Genomic DNA, 20294 nt, shown 5'->3' with positions numbered 1-20294 from the left:
GGAACACTAAAGTAGAAAACACAAAATTGCTTTAATTGCCTTGAGGTGATTAAATTTGGAAGTAATGGGCTCTCCATCAATCCAGCCTCCTTTTTTTAGAAGGAGAAACACCGACCTGGCTGCGTTGGTAAGAATATCGATCTGCATGAGCTGTGTGTGGGTTTAAATAACTGTAAGCAGGTTATAAATCTAATCTACTTTCAGGTTCTCAGTGAAGTGCCCCCAGCTGTCCTATCCATCCCACAATAACACATCTCCGTCCCTGGTTCTGCCTCTCTAGATCAGAAACTTCTCACCTGGGTGCACACACATCACAAAACTATAAAGATGGAGTCTGGGGTAGAGATTCTTAAGGTGCCTCTAACGTATAGATGAGATTGATGAGGTCAGTTTTAAAGTGGCTGCCTCTAATGACATGAAGACTCCCATCTGTGCTGTACCCTAATGTGGAAGAAGCCAGGGAGAACAGAACCAATAAGATGAGGCAGGCTCTCCATCAGCATTGCTGCAGCCGTATGTGAAACAGAGGGCGGGCGAGAGGGGATCCCTGCAGCATTGAGGATTCTCCTGACAATGTAAAGTTTTAATTCAGATATTCAGGGATAAACTAAACTGTTAAAAAAAATGAATTCCTTTAAATCTATAAACATTCACCAAACAAATAAATTCTCCCTCTCCAAAGGAAGATCAGTTAGATCGGTTGGCACGTTCATGTTTCCTTAGAAAACAAGACACACCATGCATTCTTCCCAGTGTTAATGGCACGAGTGTTTGGTGATCCATCACTGTCCTTCGAATGCTGGGAGACTTGGCTTCTGATTCTGTAGTTGGTTATTGCAGTGTTTGGTCTGTAGTTTCCTCCCCAGTGCAAGGCTGGGACTTGGACTTAGATTAAGACGAGTGTAGAAAGTAGGTGGCTGTCATAATGTGCTTATGTTTCAGGTTAAGTTATATTTACAGAATCTATGCTGAAGCAATATTCACATACCTGTGGAATGTTACATGTGGAAGGTCTCAGGCAAAGAATAAATCGGAATCTTCAAAATGTTGCATTTGTCATCTACTTTAATACTTCAAGGCACAAAGCTTCATTTTTCTGGCTAATGTTCAGAATTTATTTGTTGTATTTCAATTTAAAAAAACTGAAAGATGATTTTAAGAGCTGGAAAGGAATAGAAATCTGAATTTCCTGCATTTAATTTTTCCTTTTAGGTTCAACTATACTAGACTAAGTTCACTCTCCAGTCCTAATGAAATACCCCAGAAGACATCAACACCTCCTACAGGCAACCTGATTAGGTTTTCCAAAGTGGAATGCCCAGGGCAACAGTTAATTCAAAGAAAATGTTCACTGTCAGGGCAGAGTCCAAGGTTTTTTTGTGAATCAGCCTCCAGACCTGTCATCCTCAATTGCAATTGTTCCTTCGATAGAATAAATGCACAAACCCTTAGAAGAAGGAAAAACAATAGTAATTTAATGAGAATTCTAGACTTGTGGGAAGCGTCATGCTTACAGAGCAAGTGTCACTTTTCATCACCCTCTGAGATTAATGATATTTAAGTTCAGTATGAAGTGTTATGATCAAAATATTAAAATATTTTATACTCATCACAATTAAACATACATACAAAAGTGCATTTTTGTAATGAAGCGACAAGCCCGTCAATGTTTCAGAAACAGGACATTGCAAGCTAGTAAAATATTTTTGAAGCTTATATTTTCAAATTACAAGACACAGAGACTGCACATCTTCCCTTGAGGAAATAATCATCACATGTTTCATCACATCTCAACTTGATCAGTGGAAATATTTCCTTGTGCTCAAGGTTGCAACAAGACAAACACACCTGTGGGAAGCAGGGGAGAGGAAATTGGCTCTGTGCTAAAATGAATTGTTTATAGTTTCTGATTTAGCTCCATCAAGTCCAGCCTCAGTGAAAAAGAGCAGTGAACACCAGTAAACAGAAAGGGCAAAAGGCTGAGCTCAATGTCACTCAAACATCCCAGCCTCATAAATATTCATATGCTTCTTCAGCTATAAGTTTTTTTTTTTTTTAAATCATCTGTACTGATGTGTTTGGCAAAATCCTTCCTGAGGAAATAAATCGGTTGACCTGAGAATAAAGAGATCATGACAATGATTTTAAAGAGAAAATTCCACAATAGTCCTGACCAGGTCTTTCTTACCTCTAGTCCATTGTAACATGTTGAGGGGAAATATTAAGCAGAAAATATTGCCCTTCTTCTCTTACACCACATCTGATCTTCAGAGCAACAGAAGTGTATGGTTATCATGTGTTCACATCTGAAGAGATCTTTAAAGATAGTAAAGAATCTGGGAGGATTCTATTATAATACAGTTATAAAAAAGAAGGAAGAAAATACAGTTATAAAAAAGAAGGAAGGAAGGAAGGAAGGAAGGAAGGAAGGAAGGAAGGAAGGAAGGAAGGAAGGAAGGAAGGAAGGAGGAAGGGAGGGAGAGAACCTAGAATGCTTGGAGTCAGACTCGCCTGCACCTGAAGCCAGGAAACCAGGAAACCACAACCAAGGTGTCAGCCAGGGTTTGGTTCTCACCTGGAGACTGTGAGCCCCGTTCCTAGCTGAGTCCTGGTCAGAGTCCACTCTCAGCTCCTGGTCAGTGGTCGCTCCAACATGGCAGCCTACTGTTTTGAAGCATGTCAGCCAAGAAGGCATCAGAGTCGAGTGCAAAACAGAAGCCACAGTCTCCATGCCCAACACAGAGGCACCAGCCATCACCTTGGCCATGTTCACAGATCCCATCCAATCTCAAGGGACAGATGTACCCAAAGGTGTGGATATCAGTAAGTGGGGACCATCTTAGAGTTTCCTTAGATAATTTCCTTCCTCCTGGGACTGCTATAAAGAGTAAATCAAGCCACTTGGTCAATATTAGTTCTTTCCCATTGTTGGGACAACCTCTCCTCCTCAGTTGTCACTGTGCCAATTACTATTGCTGGAGTTTTGTGTACACATTGTCTTGACCCTAGGTTTTGCATGGATTATGCTTCAGAGATTGTTCAGTCAATTGCTGAAACTCCTTTCCTAGAGAGAACATTATCCCTAATGCTTTCCTAGTGGAATAATTGGAAAGTGAGCTCCTTAATGGACTGAAAAAGAGATAGTGAACAGGGCATGTGCAGAGACAGAAAGAACACAGAATTTATAATATGTGGGGGAACAGAATGCATGCACTGGAGGAGAATCTTCCTGGAAAGTAGAGGTTGTAAGTAAAATGAACGTTAAAGAAATCATCTTTAAAATCATATCTGTATCTTTATATAAATTCACTTGGGAAAATTATCATTTAACTTCTCTGAGCCTGCAAGTCTGACTATTTTCTGATGCTATGAAAATGAAACATGCTCATATTTCAAATTCTGAATTTGGATTTTTTCCCCAGGATAACGATACGAGGTATTATCCCCTCTCATGATGCTGGGCAGGGACAGCAGACCATAGCTCCCAATCAGCCATGAGAGCAACCAGTACTCTGCATTGTGCTGCATGGCTCTGCCATGATGTGGGTGTGATAGGTCAAGTATATTAAATGCATCTTCAATTTCTGATATTTCAACTTACAATGGTGCTATAGTTTGGAATGGAACATTCTCCAAAGGCCCATGTGTTAAACTCTTGGTCTAAGTGACACCATAGAGAGATGTGGAACCTGTAAGATGGGAGGCCAAGTAGGAGGCTTTTGGCCACTGAAGACGTGTTCTGGAAGAAGACTGTGGTGTGCAAGCCTTTCCTCTTATTCCCACCCACCACCAGGTGAGCAGCTTGCTATCTCATATGCTGCCTTGCTACAGGCCCAAGGGCATGAGGGCCAATCAAGCATGAACTGAGACCTCCAAAATTGTGAACAAAGTTAACTTTTCCTCTTTATGTCTACACACATAGGTTTCATGGAATGTCAAGGAACATCTGTAATATTGCTTCCCTAATTCTTAATCATTTTGTGGAATTCAGATAAAAGAATCCTAGTGAAAGAATTTTACATGGTGCTTGGAACAGAAAGTGCTTGATAAATGTTGTTATCATCATCATCATCATCAACACCATCATTGTCATCAGCATTATCTGTGTGAAAGTACAAGTTGCGATCAGATTATAGGGAACCCCAAAATGCTGGAACAAAGATAAATGTTTGATCTTATTCTGATGATAATAAGACATTCTAAGTTTTCCTGGGTGCCCTTTGTGAGTTTCCTTAAAAATTACTACCTCACAGAAATTGCCACAAGATTTTTAAATATAGAAGGCAAAAATTCCACCAGACAGTTTTATTGGTTTTTTTTATATAAAATGTGGTGGTTGGAAGAACACAGTAATTTGTATTAATAAGTAATTGTCCAATTGTCAAGGCTTATGGTTTCTTTTTGTCTTGAATGTACATCTTTATATCAACTTCAAGATCTGGAACACACCATTCACGAAGGGCGGGTGCAGTCAATCACAAGAACAAAGAGGACAACAGAGAATTCACTTTATTTAATCTGGATCCAGACACACTCACATACACACTTACACACACATTTGAATAAAAAAAAAAAAACAGGATTCACCATTGTCTCCAGACTCGTGAATGACCATGTAATTGGATCTGATAGAAACCAAAGGGACAATCCTGAGCAGTTATAATGGACAACTGCTTTAAAAAGTAGCTATCACCCAGGCAGCGTGTGGGGCTTGGTATTGGCTGCGCTTTTCTCCAGGGCTTTATCACTGTGTGTCTCTTCTAATATGTACGGATATTAATAAAATAGTTAGGAACACTGTTCATTCGTGCAGAGAAAAGATAAGTGATTCCACTCCTTTTGATTATAAATCCTCAGCATCTAAGGCAGCAAGAGCTCCTGTCCTTGAAGGAGAATAGAGGTGAGCAACCCTGGAAGCTGACGGTGTGGGGCATCTCTGGAGGAGTGACTCTGGAGTGTGCGGAGGTAATAAACTCTTTGAAGAAATATTGAGGTGAGAGTCTACTATTTGTCTGAATCCTGTAACAAAATTATCAAGAGTGGACTGTTGTCTGTAATTCAACACGTCTGGAGATGAGAAGTTTACTTGCTTCCTGGCAGCCAACTCCATCTGCACACAGTGAAGTGATTCAACAGGACTGCCTGGTGCAGAGCAGAAACTGGCCCACCTATGGGTCTCACCTTCCTCCTGCTAAATATCTCCTTCCATATTAAACAAATTTAGAGCCATTCCTATGCCACACTGCAGCTTCTGTGTTCATATTTCACTGACATCTTTTCTAGTATATCACTATGCTTGCAAGAATACATACATATATATATATCACTTGCAAGAATAGTGATATACACACACGCGCACGTGCGCATATACATAAATAGGTATATATATAATCTCCAAAAGCCAGAAAGTAGGAAATCTGTCCCGAACCTGGCAACTATCCCAACAATAAACAGACAATGTCATTGCATGAAGACGAAGACAATATGGCTCAGTATTCATGTCCAGATATAAAACAAAGACAAGAAAATACTATCACCAATAACCAAACTCCATTCTTTCCCTGCTGACAGGAATCACTATTGCTGTTTTACCAATGACAATTCTAATTTCACTTCATTCATTCTGACTTCTAAATAAAAAAAAAATCGTTAAATTCCCTAATCTCTATAGCAGCATTAATCCATATAGCCCCAAAGCAAAAAAAAATTCCAATGTTTATTTCAGGGTGACTGGAATTGTTTATGAACACATTCTACAACATAGATGTACCTTGGAAACATTGTGCTGAGTAAAATAAGCTGGTCAAAGAGGCCACCTACTTATCATATGATTCCTTTCATATGAAAGTTCAGAACGGGGAAATCTATGGAGACAGAAAACAGGTTAGTGATTGCTTTGTTCTTGGGGAGCAATGAGGGTCATAACTAAAGGGTCCAGGGTGTCACTGGAGAAGGATAAAAATGTTTAAAATTCATTTTGATGATAGTTGCACATATCTATGGTGGAAGTCAGTGAGGACCAATCAAATGAGAACAGATTCTACTTATTTATAGCTTACAGTAGCCAGAGAGTCATCCACCATCACTTAGTTGGGCAGAGACTGAAAGGCTGAGGGGTGGAAAAGCCTCATAATTTAAAATTACAAGGTTCCTGGTATGCCAGACTTGAGCCCCGTAGCATGGGGAAGCTGCAGCATTGTACGTGACTATTGAAGGCTGCCACATGACTTCCTCGGGTTGGTACTGAGCTGGAAGTAGGTGCAAAAATTAGGGAGACTATCAGTTATTAATCAAATTCTGAACATTTGGGACTGTTTTGTTTTTTGAATTTTTCTTTTTAGATGTTTGATGAACCTTTATTTTATTCATTTATTTATATACGGTGCTGAGAATCGAGCCCAGTGCCTCACAAGTACTTGGCAAGTATTCTACCACTGAGCCACACCCAGCCCTGGGACTGATTTTTATAGAGGTTAGAGATTAGATTTGGTTTCCTAGGTTGTTTTTACTGCAGATGGTAGTCTGATTTCCTACAAGTCTGACATAGAAAGTAGATTGAGTCCCTGGGCTGGTTATGATATTTGATATTTTGGCTTCCTGAACTTGTGGGTGTAGAATGTTTGTCAGAATTCCATTAGTATTTATGGTCTGGCCATTATTCATAGGTGTATCCAGTCTTTGGCTGTGAATATCCTAAATATCATTGAATTGTATGCTTGAAATGGGTCAATGCTACATTATGTGAATTATATCTCAATAGGACTTTAAAAATTCAAGGGAAAAGATATTTTAGGCAGGCAAAGTGACACATGTCTTGAATCCCAACAGCTCAGGAGTCTGAGGCAGGAGAATCATGAGTTCAAAGCCAGCCTCAGCAACATAGCAAGGCCCTAAGCAGCTCAGCAAGACCCTGTCTCTAAACAGAATATAAAATGAAGCTGGGATGTGGCTTAGTGGTACCAATCCCTGGTACCAAAAAAAAAAAAAAAAAAAGAAAAAGAAAAAGAAAGAAAGATACTGTCATCATCAAATTGCTTCTTCTTCCTACAGCAACCAATCTAGAACCATTCCTTGCTTTTCCACTAATTTACCCAAATTATTCACACCAGCAAAATCCCAACCATAAACCTGCCCTTCTTTCCTCTTGCTGAAGTGCCCGTGGTTTGTGTGCTATCTTGCTGTTGCAAGTTCACAAACTGAACTTTTGACTACAATTATCTTTCTAGTAGTTTTGGTCACTATGTTTCATCCTTATTTCCATTTCTCTGTTTTACTAATATCAAATTTTATTCTATCCTTCTTGCATTCTTTTCCAGAGAAAACCTTCCTTTGTGTAGTCATGTCAGCATGGAAACAAGCAGCATTTTCACTTTGCCCATTTTTTCACTGAATTTCCATTAGAAGAGGCAGATTATTGTTTTTATATAATCAGATCCTTCTTTGAGGACTCACTAGAAAATTGAAATACATGAGTATATATGTGTATGGAATATGTATATGTGTGTGTGTGTATGTGTGCCTGTGTGTACATGTATGTGTACATGTGTATAATATCCCTATATCCATATACATATGTATACATGTGTACACATGCAAATACGTATGTGTATGTGTAAGTAACACATACATAAATATGTGTGTGGATATCCAGCAGTACTTCAGAATTGGCTTTGAACAATATTAACTTTCTTGAAACAAGCATTCATATGGAAATAGTCAAACAAAAGGAAATTGAGAATCAATACTGCATAATTTAAGTCAGTTATTAACTTTATTACATTAGCAGTAGCACATTCATTTTCATTATTGATCTGGCCTATATAATTATACCAGGCAAGACTTCTTGTATTGGCAATAAGCCAAATGGAAGGGGTTAGAGGAAGGGAAGGGAAGAAATTCTCTACATCAGTCTGACTTCCTCAGTCTTTGGAATGAAGAATTCCACTTCTCATAAACATCGTGAGCTCTTTTGTTTGTTCATTTTTTTTTTTTTACATTCAATCTTCAACGGCGTTGTTCACTTAGAAACCCAGGGTTGCTGCACTTCCAATGATCAGAGGAGACCCAGGATAAAAATGCTGACACCAACTAAATAAAGCCTTTATTCTGCTCTTGAAGAAGAACAGGTGATAGACATGGAAAGTGTGTGTGTGTGTGTGTGCATTTGTGTTAATGTCCCCCCAAAGTATTTGATTGGTCCCTCACTCCCAGACAAAAGGGTGGTCCTCATGGGGATCTGACAGCACCCATGCATATCACCCAGAGCCCAATCCTATTCCAGACCCATACTTCAGTGGGTTGGCTGAACCAAAGGTGCAGCTGATTCTAAAAGGAGGAAGGAGACAGCAAAACACAAATACATGCTTAATCATAACTCTTTGAAGAAGGGAAATTAAAAAATTGAGCCACAGTGTTTCATGTCTTCCGTGGAAGAAAAAGTAGATAACAAACCTATGCTCTTACAAATAACAGCAATAAGCTCTGGAAAAAATATAAGAAACAACATCCTGAGAGCCCTAGAGACTGATTTGTCCCTAAAGTTGGATATAACAGAGAGGGGGGGGGAAGGAAAAAAGAACAAAGTAGCTATTCTAACTATGCAAGTGAAATCAGAAAAAAAAAGTGATCCCAATAAAATAAAATTATAGAAAAATTTAGTGGCTAGGACTAAACAGATAAATAATCATAAACAGACAAATAAATAGAAACCATTCACCTAAGAGGAGAGAGAGTGTACTTTGAAATTAACAAAATCTTAAGGATCAGTGAAGTGACTTTAGAAGGCCTAATCAAGTGCTAGTTGGAGTCTTAGGGGAGAAAAGAAAAATAATGAGATTTAAAAAAAAATATGAAGAAATATCCCTGGGGCTGGGGTTGTAGCTCAGTGGAAGAGCACTTGCTTCGCCTGTGTGAGGCAGTGGGTTTGATCGTCAGCACCACATAAAAATAAATCAATAAAATAAAGGTATTGTGTCCACTTACAACTAAAAATATATATTTAAAAAAAGAAATAGCACTAAAAATTTTCCCAAATTTGGTAATCAACCCAAATTTGCCAATTTAAGAATCTCAACCAAATATTATCCAGTTATTTTTGAAGAAAATCATGCCTGACATAGCAGGTCAACTTCTAGGAAACTGAAATTAAAAGAAAAATATTTAAAGCATAGAAAATCACAAACAGGAAAAAATTATCCCAAGATTGGTCATCAGAAATTATGGAGGCCAAAGCACAAAGAAGTTTGTCTTCACAGTCCTTTTAAAAAGGGGGAAATTCAACATAAGAATCTATTAGCAAAAAATGTCCTTCAAGAATAGTCAATGAGCCTTTTTTTTAGGAATGAGAAAGGAAAAATCTCCCAATATCTGCTACTTCACAAAAACAATGAGAACACTAGAAAAATTATTGAAATAGGCTTTTTCATAACTGGAAATTAGCCAAAGGCTTAGAGCACTCAGATGAGCATTTATTCAGAAAAAAATGGTCAAATTTCAATATAATAATTTTGAGCTTTGTGGCATTTTTCACTCGCTCAACTCACAATACCCTCTCCCCAACTCCATAGCATCCTTGAAAACCAACAGCTTTGAAAACATAGAATTGGCAAAAAACAGTATTTTAGCAAATGTTTTAAAGGGGGCAGAAAAGATTCAGAGCTCCACAGAAAGCCCCACCCCTCAGAACTGTCCTGATTAGAAAAATGCTCCCAAGAAACAGTGCCCTTAGGCAAAGGGAGACATTGGTGTAAGGTGTTTGAGAATGCTTCATCTAATCATTAACAGATTAGTAAGATATCGGAGCAGAGAATTCATTGACTGCAGCACCAAAAAAGAAAAAAATAATAATAATGCAGATTACATAAAATTAGTTAAGGAAGGTCATTAAACTAACAGCAACAACAAATAACCCAAATAACACCAAAAGCTACAACAAAAACCCTGGGTAAATATCACCCTCATAGTCGCTATAATATAACTCAGAGGTATATTACACAAAATGGTCAGTTTTCAACAGAAAATTATGAGACTTGCAAAGAAAAAGGAAGCATTACCCATGCTTGAGTGGTGGAGGAGAATCAGTCAATAAAACCTTCCAGAGAAAGCCCAAACAGTAGTAGCATACAAAGAAAATAAAAGATTTTAAATCAACTCTTATAAATATGATCAAAGAGCAAAAGGAATCAATGTCTCAAGAATTAAAGTGTGAAAAGTGTGAGAATGTTTCTGACCAAATACAGTCATTAAAGAAATTATTTTTGAAGAATCAAAGAGAATTGAAATAAATATAAGAAAATTAAATGTAGAATATGCTTTTAAAAATGACCAAGTATTGGGGCTGGAGTTGTGGCTCAGTTGCCTAGCATATGTGAGGTACTGGGTTCGATTCCCAGCACCACATATAAATAAATAAATGAAATAAAGGTTCATCAATATCTAAAAAATATTTTTAAAAATGACCAAGTAGCACATATGGAAAGATGACTTAACAATTAGAAATCCATCTATCTAATTCACTAAATTGAAATTATGAGAGAAAAATCATTATCAACTCAATAGAAAAATCTATTTGACAAAAATAAAAATACAACCATGATTAAAACTCTCCAAACTAGAATTAAAAAACTTCCTAAATTTAATAAAAGATACCTACAAAATACCTACCGTATATTGTACCTAATGGTAAAATATGAAGTACTTGAACACTTTCACCCCAAAGAAGAGAAATAAGATAAGAATGTATGTTCATATTGCTTTTATTCAACAATAAAGCCATTGAAAAAAAAGGAAGTTTCTCAACAATGGTGCTATTTGCATTTGGGGTTGCATGATTTCATGTTGTGGAGGACTATGTTGTACATTGTATCATGTTAGGCAGCAATTGTGATCTCTACCCACCACATAAAAACAGCAAGAACTACACTGTGAACCAAGAAAATGACATATTCCCATTTTCCCTTGGGGGAACAAAGTCACCCCCAGTTGTTAACCACTGCAATAATATAATAAGTAAGTAAATAAAATGCATTGCAATCTGAAAGTAAGAAGTAGAACTGTTATCTACTTAGCAGATAGCATGTTTGTTTACCCAAAAATGACTTCACACAAAAATTTATACGAAAATTACTAGTCAGTTTAGTGAGATTACTAGGTACAAGGTTAATATAGAAAAATCAATTCTATCAGAAACAAGAAATAAGACAGCTGAAGTTAGAATAACAATTCACTTAGAGTATAACAAAAAAAATAAAATAATTTTTAAGAATGAATTTAACAAAAGATGTAGGACTTCTCTATATGGAGTACTGATGAATGTTACGTGGAGAATATCGCTGACAGATTCAATTAGAGCCCTAAGTAAGTGGAGAGATACACCATGTTCATTGACTAGAATGGAGTAAACCAATCATTCCCACAGTGTGATAAGTAGAATTTGTAAAAAAATAACTTATATTATGGCTTTCTCAGGATGTACTCCTAGGTTGGATGATAAAACGCAGGTGAAGTTCATAGTATGATATCTGGCGCACAGGAAGCTTGCAACAAATCTTACCTATTGTCATTAGTTAATTACAGCTTTCTTTACTTTTAAATTCCATCTGTTTCTTCCAGTTTTATCTTTCCCTCTTAAAACTGGTGAATTCCTCACTGGATTAGTCAAAGCTCTTCCTGAATTTGAGCAAACAGGCTCTTCTCAGCTATTTCTGGGCCAACTTGGAACTTACAATGCTAGAGCTGGCCATATAAAGCAGCTGATAGATTAGCATGACTGAGTAAATGAGTTGTTCTGCTTTCTTTACAGGTGGAGGTGAATATCATAACAAAAGTCAACCATCATCCTCTGTCACATTTCTTAGCTACTAAGCTCCTTCAAAGAAAAATAAACTCAAAGGGTGATTCTCATGAATCAGAAACATTGTATTGCGGAAGGAACAAAATTAACTAAAACCCCTTTTACATTATAAGAGCAGAATCTAAGAAATATGTGCAGAAGTAAAATTAAAAATAAAGAACATGTTATATAAATAAAATGGCCATGAATATGAACCTCTAGCCTACAAATTCGTCTTTATATAACTTTGTCTGAAGAGAGATCCAAGTTAGATATTTACCCCAGCCTTTTTATAGAGTACAACCATGGGTGGTCTGCCCATAAAGTAACTCATTTTACTTCCTATGGATTTTCTGCATGTGCTGCTGAGGTTATTACTGGAACAAACATTTAATATGGAAAAGTAAAGAAAAGTGAAAGTGTTTTAATGATATAAACTAAAATTTGGAGAATGATCAAGAATTTAATCTTGTTTAGCCTTTGGTTGGGACCCTCTTTTGACCTGCTCAAGGAAAGCAAAACAGAACAAGCAGTGATGGGTAATTTCTTTTGGAACTAAGTAATGGAGCCATTATGCAATGATAAATCAAGGGAAGAGTCTCTTCCAGTAATGTAATTAGCAGTTCCAGGGTCAAGGCAGCGTCCAGAAGAGAATCTGATGACGTAAGCGGATAACCTTCATGGCCTAATCAAGTCTGCTACTAAAGAAGCTCAAATATTGCCATTTTTATTACAGTAGCAACCAACCATCTGGGTCAAAAATGGGGAAAGAAAACAAGTCAGGGGCAATCACGTTTAGCCACAAAGAACCATATTTGTTTTTGTAGCAACTGAATAATAACGTCTCTGGTGAGCTGCTAATGAAATCCTCTTCTCTTAGCATCTAATCAAAATTCACAGCCAGAAGCAACATGGAATGAGTATCCCAGCTAAAACATTAATTATTCTAGTGTTAAAACTGTCTCCACAGTGGGCTTCAAGCAGACACAGTCTTTGTGAACAGAAATGCTTAAAGTGTCATCCCCACCCTTTGATGTTTGAACGTTTCAAATTAAGTAGGAGGAAGGGTAAATCAGCTCCGAGTTCCCCAGTGGGATCCTGATGGGCAGCATAGGGAAAACGCAAACTTATCTTTCGCCCTTCAATTTTTGAGAAAAATAAATGACCCTTAGATTCTAAAAGCCATGAGCATAGGAACTAAGCCAAATTAAAAATGATCGATGGCTTTGGTCCCATTTAGTTAGCAATAAATAGATTGCAGTTGTTTTATTGCAAATGTATCTGAGACCAGTATTTGTTAAAATTAGAACAACCTTGTACCCACTCACCCGATGTGATGTTTTCTTTAAATGTAGAGATGCCATTGGCAAGGCCTTGAACATGAAGTATCACAGGCCATCATCATCCGAATAAAAAGCAGTTTGACACTCTGAGTGCGTGCAGAGCTCTGGGCATGGCGATCTGTAGAGAAATCCAATGTAATTTACCTACCATATGGCCTCTTTTCTGCTTGTTTTCTTACGGCAACTACACATGGCCTTCAAATGTCATTTTGTGAACAACCATATTGTATAATTTAAGGCTTAAAAATAATCACAGGTGTTTAGAATCCTGGTTTGCAAAAAGTTAGTTTCCAATTAATGATGATAACATTGATTACTATATTTAGTGTGTGTTTGACATCTGGTGGATATTTTAGTAAACACTTTACATGGACTATGTCATTTAACTCTCATATGATGAACTTTATTGTTGTGTTCACTTCGCAGCGGAAGAAATTTGGTACTTAAAGACATTTGTAACTTAATGGAGGTCACACAGTTCTTCAGTTGAGGAGCAGGGTTAATAACCCATGACTGTATCAGTTTAGAGTGCAGTTACCCTGCACCTTGGCAAAGAACGAGCAGCAGCAGTGAGTCTGACAGGCACTGAGCTGTCTATGCCAGCATCTTCCAAATGCTTCAAGTCACTCAACTCTCACAATCCTGAGATCGACATCACTTCTATTATTGTTGTTGTTATTATTGTCACTTGCATTTTACTAAGCAGAGGAAACGGAGGCATGGAAAGACTAATAATCAGTGACCAGGATCACATAGTTCTCTGGCAGTAGAACAGGGATTTGAACATTTTGCTGGCTCTGGAGTCCACATTCTGAACTATTTGGTCCATTACTGACATGACCATTATCCTTTACCTCCTCCTGAAGCTTCCTTTGGGTTTTTGGAAATTAGAAAATGCAACTGTCTTTTTTCTGGGGTATGAATTACATGGTAGTGTACAATTGGATCTCATTGGGCAAGGGTGGGCAATTAAATGAAAATCAGAAAAATAAAGAAATAAGACCCTGATCCTGACTTAGGCAAAAATCTGTTATAATTACTTTATGTGACTCTGATTCAGGTTTTTTTTTTTTTTCATATCTCTTGGGCTTGATTTCCCTCATTATAAAATAAATAGGTTACACTAGGTGACTTATAAAGTCCTGCCACTAAAATCTTCTTAGTCTTTGCCTTCCTTCTAAGTATATGCTTATATGAGCGCTCAACCTGTTATAGATATTTTACTATTTTGTCTAAAGCCAAGTCATGGTTTCCCATGTTTTTATGAACTCTCTTTACCCATATTTAAAGACAAACCTGATTATGTATTTCTGAATAGATAAGATTTTAATTCCAGAAAAAGTTCTCATAGAAAAACATACATCACCTTTCCTGGGCATTAGTTTTAACATGTTTATAGGAAAAAGAAATAATAATAATAATAATAAAACCCTTTCCTCCATAAGCCTTGGGGGAATTCATTAACATTTGTTAACCATAAAGAAAGCAACTTTCCATATGAATTTTCAGAAATAACTGAGGAAACAGAGTGGTGATACTCAAGTATGCCCCACTTGCAGACATCTTTAAATGGTTTCTAAACCTTCTTTCTGTCAGTGGACTCATTGGGACATTCCTCAAGAGGGTGTGAGGAACAAGGTGTGACCACTATATCCCTTGGGGGGTGTGGAAATAAAATGGGTCTGAGAGAATGAAGAGTGGAAATGTGTTTGGGATAGTGAAGCGAAGGAGGCCCTTTCCACTGAAGAAGCAGGCTTTCAGGAGCAGCTGAAGCCCAGGAGCAAGTTCTTCTTTTTTTAATGGAGACGTATACAAAAGTCATCAATGGTGACCCACCCTTTAAAAAAAGCATATTTGTATACTTTTATATAAATAACATGATTCAATATGACATTTTTTTTGTATCTGGCTTATTTCTATTCTAAACCCACTTCAGGAATGAAGTAAATGTTTGCATTTCCTGAAGAAGCCTGAGAAAATAAGCAAAATACATGAAACAAGAGACTGATTCGGTAAATGTACCCCATACCTATAATAGAACGTGGCTTGGTCACTAAAAGTCGTGATCTAGAAACACTTTTTAAAGGAAAGATGTTAATTATGTATTTTGACTTATATATTACCCTCTGTATTAATAAGTGTATCATAAAGCAACTCAGCTTTGGTGTCGTCTTGCAGCATGTATGTTCCAGTTGGTGTGTATTCCAAAGTAACAGCTAATTATTTCTTACTGGAGGGGTATCCTATTATTTTATATTGATAGATAGATATAAATATATGTTTTCTGATTTTTTTCTGCAGTGAACGTGTCAATTCTATAATAAGAGCAAATAGATTTTTAAAGCAACCTAAGAACAGACGGTGTGTGCAATCATCAAGAAATAATGTATCTCAAATCACACGAGTTGAGACTGGAGATTTATTGGTATGAATCTTGCCCACTGAAAGCTGTTCTGAGCTCCAAGACATGGCTGCTTGGCTGTCAATAAATAACTCCAGTCTGGTAGGCTTAGGATGACCCGCTTTTGGACATTGGCTCAATATCCAAGTGGGACCAGGTAGTTATTGATTATCTAAGAAGAAAGCCTTACAATGAATATAGCTAACTCTACATCTCCACAAGAATAGCTCCTAAAGGTTAAGAAGAGGGAGAATGCTTTTCAAAATGGCCACAGTAAAATAACAACTTGAACCTACTCAGGATATTTAACCTTGTCACTGGCAAGATCAGATTTACAGCTGGAGCCGGAGAGTCTGTTGTTTCTCTTGTTGTGATTTACTCTTGAAAGGAAGAAAGCGTGTTAAAGAGATCAAAATGTCTAACTCTGGGAAAATCTATCATAAACTACCTCATTCTGTTACTGGCAGAAGTATTAGAAACCAGAAAAATAAAAGAAGCCAGAAGAGAAGACTCTTCATATGTCCTAAAACAGCTGTAAATCCTTTAGAGCAAACCCTCAGAAGAAAACAAGAATCTGTCCAGAAAAAATCTTCACATTTATCTTGCCAAAAACATTTTTTTTCCCAAAATGAGTCCTCACTTTCTAAATGAAAATAGAGTAAATAAAATTTATCTACTACTAAAATTGTACATGCGTTCTAGTGAGGCATAGTTTACAACTCAATAATCGACAAGTGACACAAAAACAAGTGTCCTTAATGGTAGGCTAAACACTGAAACCAGGTAACATGGTCGCACTGGGTACCACCCTGTGTTCACAGAGCACATGGCAAAACAGTTTCCTCCACCGAACGGATCTCATTCAGTTTTTAAACGCAACCAGTGAAGTAGGTAGAGCAATTATGGTTGTTACTCATGATTTTTCAGATAAGGATACTAAGATTAATGAATTGTCTACAACGAGAAACTTCCTTTATTTATGAAAATGAGACTTCTTGACCCGTAAACTGACAATATCCAGCTAACTCTGAAAACCATGGACATACCAGCCTCATCAATATTTTCTATTGTCCACTATGTAAAATAAGAACATTCTTACTATTTAAAAAAAATTTAACTTCTCAAAGATCTGCCTATATTCCTTTTCAGAAAGCAGTTTATTTTTAAAATCTAGGTGAGATTCATGTAACATAAAGTTATCCATGTTAAAGTGAATCATTCACCGACATCTGATGTGCTCCCGGAGTCGTGCCATCATCATCTCTATCTGGTGCCAACATGTTTTCATCACCCTAAAATAAAACTCCATGCTTGTTAAGCAATCGGGGCCATTGTCCTCCTTTCTCAAGCCACTGACCACCACCAACCTATATTCTATTTTTATAGACTGCCTTTGTATATTTTTACATAAATAACATGATTCAATACGACATCTTTTGTATCTGGCTTATTTCAAATACCATAATATTTTCAAAGTTTGCTGTGTTGGACAACACTTGCATGAGGACTTAATTCTCTTTTATGGTTGAATACCTACCCATACATATTTCTCTGGCTACTGATTACATGACACATCTTTTGTTATCTTTTTACTTTCACCAGCCTTTGTCTTTGAAACTATAGTGCTTTTTCTATAAACAGTATATAGTTCAGTCTTGTAATTTTTTATCTAATTTGTCAATTCTTTCTTTTTTTGCATTGTTTAATCCACTCACATAATAAATGTATGCTAGGTAACCTCTTGTTCTCTATGTCTCATCTTTATTTTGTCCCTCTACTCTTCTTTTTTGAATATTTTCTAGTGTAGCATTTTAATACCTTTAATTCTTTTCTGAGTTATTTTCTTTGTGCTTACTCCAGAACTTAAAATATAGATTTAAAATTTTTTTTTGTATTTATAGATGAACAAAATACTTTTATTTTATTTGTTTATTTGTATGTGGTGCTGAGGATCAAACCCAGGGCCTCACACATGCTAGACAAACACTCTGCCACTGAGCTACAGCCCCAGCCCAAAATATATATCTTAACTTACAAGAATAAACATATTTATACTAATATATTACACTTATATAGGTCAAAAACCTAACAATATATTGTTGTAATTACGAATTTATAGAAATTCATATTTATTTAAGTAGCTAAGAGATAAAAAGAGAGCAGGTTTATAAAAATATAAAAGTATACAACTCTTGCCAAGAGTTCGCTATATTAAGTTTCCGTCTTAGTCCATTTTCTGATACTACAAAAGAATACTGGAGGTTTCACAATTTACAAAGCACGGAAATTTATTGGGCTAATGGTTCTGGGGGCTAGGAAGACCAATAGCATGGTGACAGCATCTGGTGAGGACTTGGCTGCCGTGTCATGCCATGGCAGAAGGCGGAAGGGCAAGAGATGATTCGAACAGGGGAGCAAGCCAGGGCCAAGGTGGCTTTTGTAATAGTCAATCCTTGGGATAACTACCCTAATTCCATGATAAAGATTTTGATCCTTTGATGTGGGTAGAGCCCCTGTGATCCAATCACCTCTTTTAAACCCCTCCTTCCAACACTGCCAACACTGCGGCCCTAGAAATTAAGTTTCCAACACACAGATTTTGGAAGACACATTCAAATCATGGCATCTTTCTATTTACTATTTCTAAATCTCATCATCGATTCTTGTGGTTTTAAAATTTCACTTGGTTTTATTTCTTACTCCAGTACAGCTGTTCTTCTAGTCAATCCTTTATGTTACTGAAAAATTATTATTATTTTACATGATTGTTTTTTAAAGTGAGTTAAGAGTGAAAAAGAAAAGAAATATTCATGAACACTATTTTTGTAATTACCTAATAACCTTCAATGGAGCCCTTTGTGTTTTGCATTTGGTTTGAATTACTGCCTATTTTCACTGCTTTCAGCCTGATGAAAACTTACTTCAGTATATCTAGAAAATCATGACCAATACTTTGATTGCTAATTTCTATCACTCATTTGATTAACAATAAATTCTTGCAGTCTTGTCTATTTTAGAATGTCTTTGTTTCATTTTTATTCACTGAATATCATTTTTCTGGATTAAATAGTCTTCGAATTTTTTTTCAACGCATTGAATGCATAATCCCACAGAATTTCACCTATTATTTATCTCAAAAAGTCAATGATTAATCTTGTTGGAGTTGTTTTGTAAAAAAGGAGACACTTTTCTCTTGCCACTTGCAAAATTTCTTTTTCCTTTGTGTAGATTATTTATGTATGTACTAGTTCTGTTTGTAGGAGTGTTTGATGTGTGTGTTAATACTTTTGAATAAATTTGGAAAGTTTTCAGTCATTATTTAAATATTTCTGCCCTCTCTTTATGGTACCACATCACGCATTCATTGGTGCATTTGATAGTGCTCTACATTTCTCTGAGACTTTATTCACTTTCTTCATCTATTTCCAGACTGCATAATCTGTATAGATACTTTTTTAAATTTTAAAATTATTTTATGACAGTTCAAATCTATTTTCAAGTCTACTATATTTTTTCATTTCAGTTATTTTTCAATTCCAGAGTTTCTATTTTTTTAAAATAACTTCTCTCTCCGTGTTGATGAGATTCTGTCACCATACCTTACTTATTTAAGAGTAATTTCATTAGATCCTTGAACATACTTAAAATGACTGTTTTCAGCCATTTTTATTTTAAATATGACATCTCAACTTTCTTACAGGCAATTTTGTTTTCTGGAGTTTTGTCCCTTGTGGGCTGGTCATGCTTTTATGTTTTTTTACAAAAGTCATATTTTAAAAATATGAACACATTAAACAATATGTTATGGCAACTCTGATGCCGAACGTCTCCTTTAGGAGCTTGATGTTGCTGTTAATTCCTTGTTTGTGTAGTGGCCACCTAGATTGTTTTTGTAAAGTCAATTGTCCCCAAAGCATGAGACCTGAAATTGTTCCTCAGAGGGTGCAGCCTTGGGTAAAGGCACAGTCACTCTGTGGTGAGAGTGGTTTTAGCAGGCCACTTGGACTATTGTTTTTCTCCAGACTCACCCAGATTATAGTCCTCAACAATTTCTAGATCACGCACCATTGTTTTTAACAACACTCTGAAGCATAGATTATTGCCACAGTCTGATCCAGTTAAGTTCAGAACTCTTTGTAAGACTTTATTCTGTTTTTTTCTTTCTTCCTCCCTTTCTCTTTTCTCCTCTCTCTTCTTTCTTTCTCTCTTTCTTTCTTTCTTTCTTTCTTTCTTTCTTTCTTTCTTTCTTTCTTCCTTCCTTCCTTCCTTCCTTCCTTCCTTCTTTCTTTACAGAACAGTCTTTGATATCTGTCCTGGTCGCAGAGAACTCATCTGAGTGACCTTTCTCCAGTACCCTCATCATGAACCTGACCTACAGTGTAGGTTCCCACCAGCCTTCCCTTAATTGCTTTCCCCAAACTTTATCACTGATTTTGTGAGTGCACTTGGGTAGAAGTTTTCCGTGTTCTCTTTCAAATACAGTCATTTCCTTTGGAAAGAGTTTGGGGACCTCTGTTCTCGGTGTCTGCTGCTTCTGCTAGGCAGACATTTCAGAGCCACACCTATAGAAAGACATGGGCACAGAGAGCTGCTTCTCCTGAACTGTTGTTCTGTTCTAGAGCAGAGCTATGGATGAGAACCACAGCCTCTGGTCCCCCCACTCTGAGGAAGTAGAATGTCCTATTCCAAATGTATTTCACTGGCATATTTCAAGTTGGTC

General features: G+C 36.8%; 1 pseudogene; it reads right to left on the bottom strand.

Annotated features, from left to right (window-relative positions):
* Positions 1-4016: 4016 nt before the first annotated feature.
* LOC144249831 (small ribosomal subunit protein uS10 pseudogene) overlaps positions 4017-20294 on the bottom strand; it is a 39178-nt pseudogene continuing 22900 nt past the window's right edge.

This window comes from Urocitellus parryii, chromosome 12, assembly GCF_045843805.1.
Source record: "Urocitellus parryii isolate mUroPar1 chromosome 12, mUroPar1.hap1, whole genome shotgun sequence".
NCBI classification, from domain to species: domain Eukaryota; kingdom Metazoa; phylum Chordata; class Mammalia; order Rodentia; family Sciuridae; genus Urocitellus; species Urocitellus parryii.
This window is presented reverse-complemented; position numbering and strand designations above follow the sequence as displayed.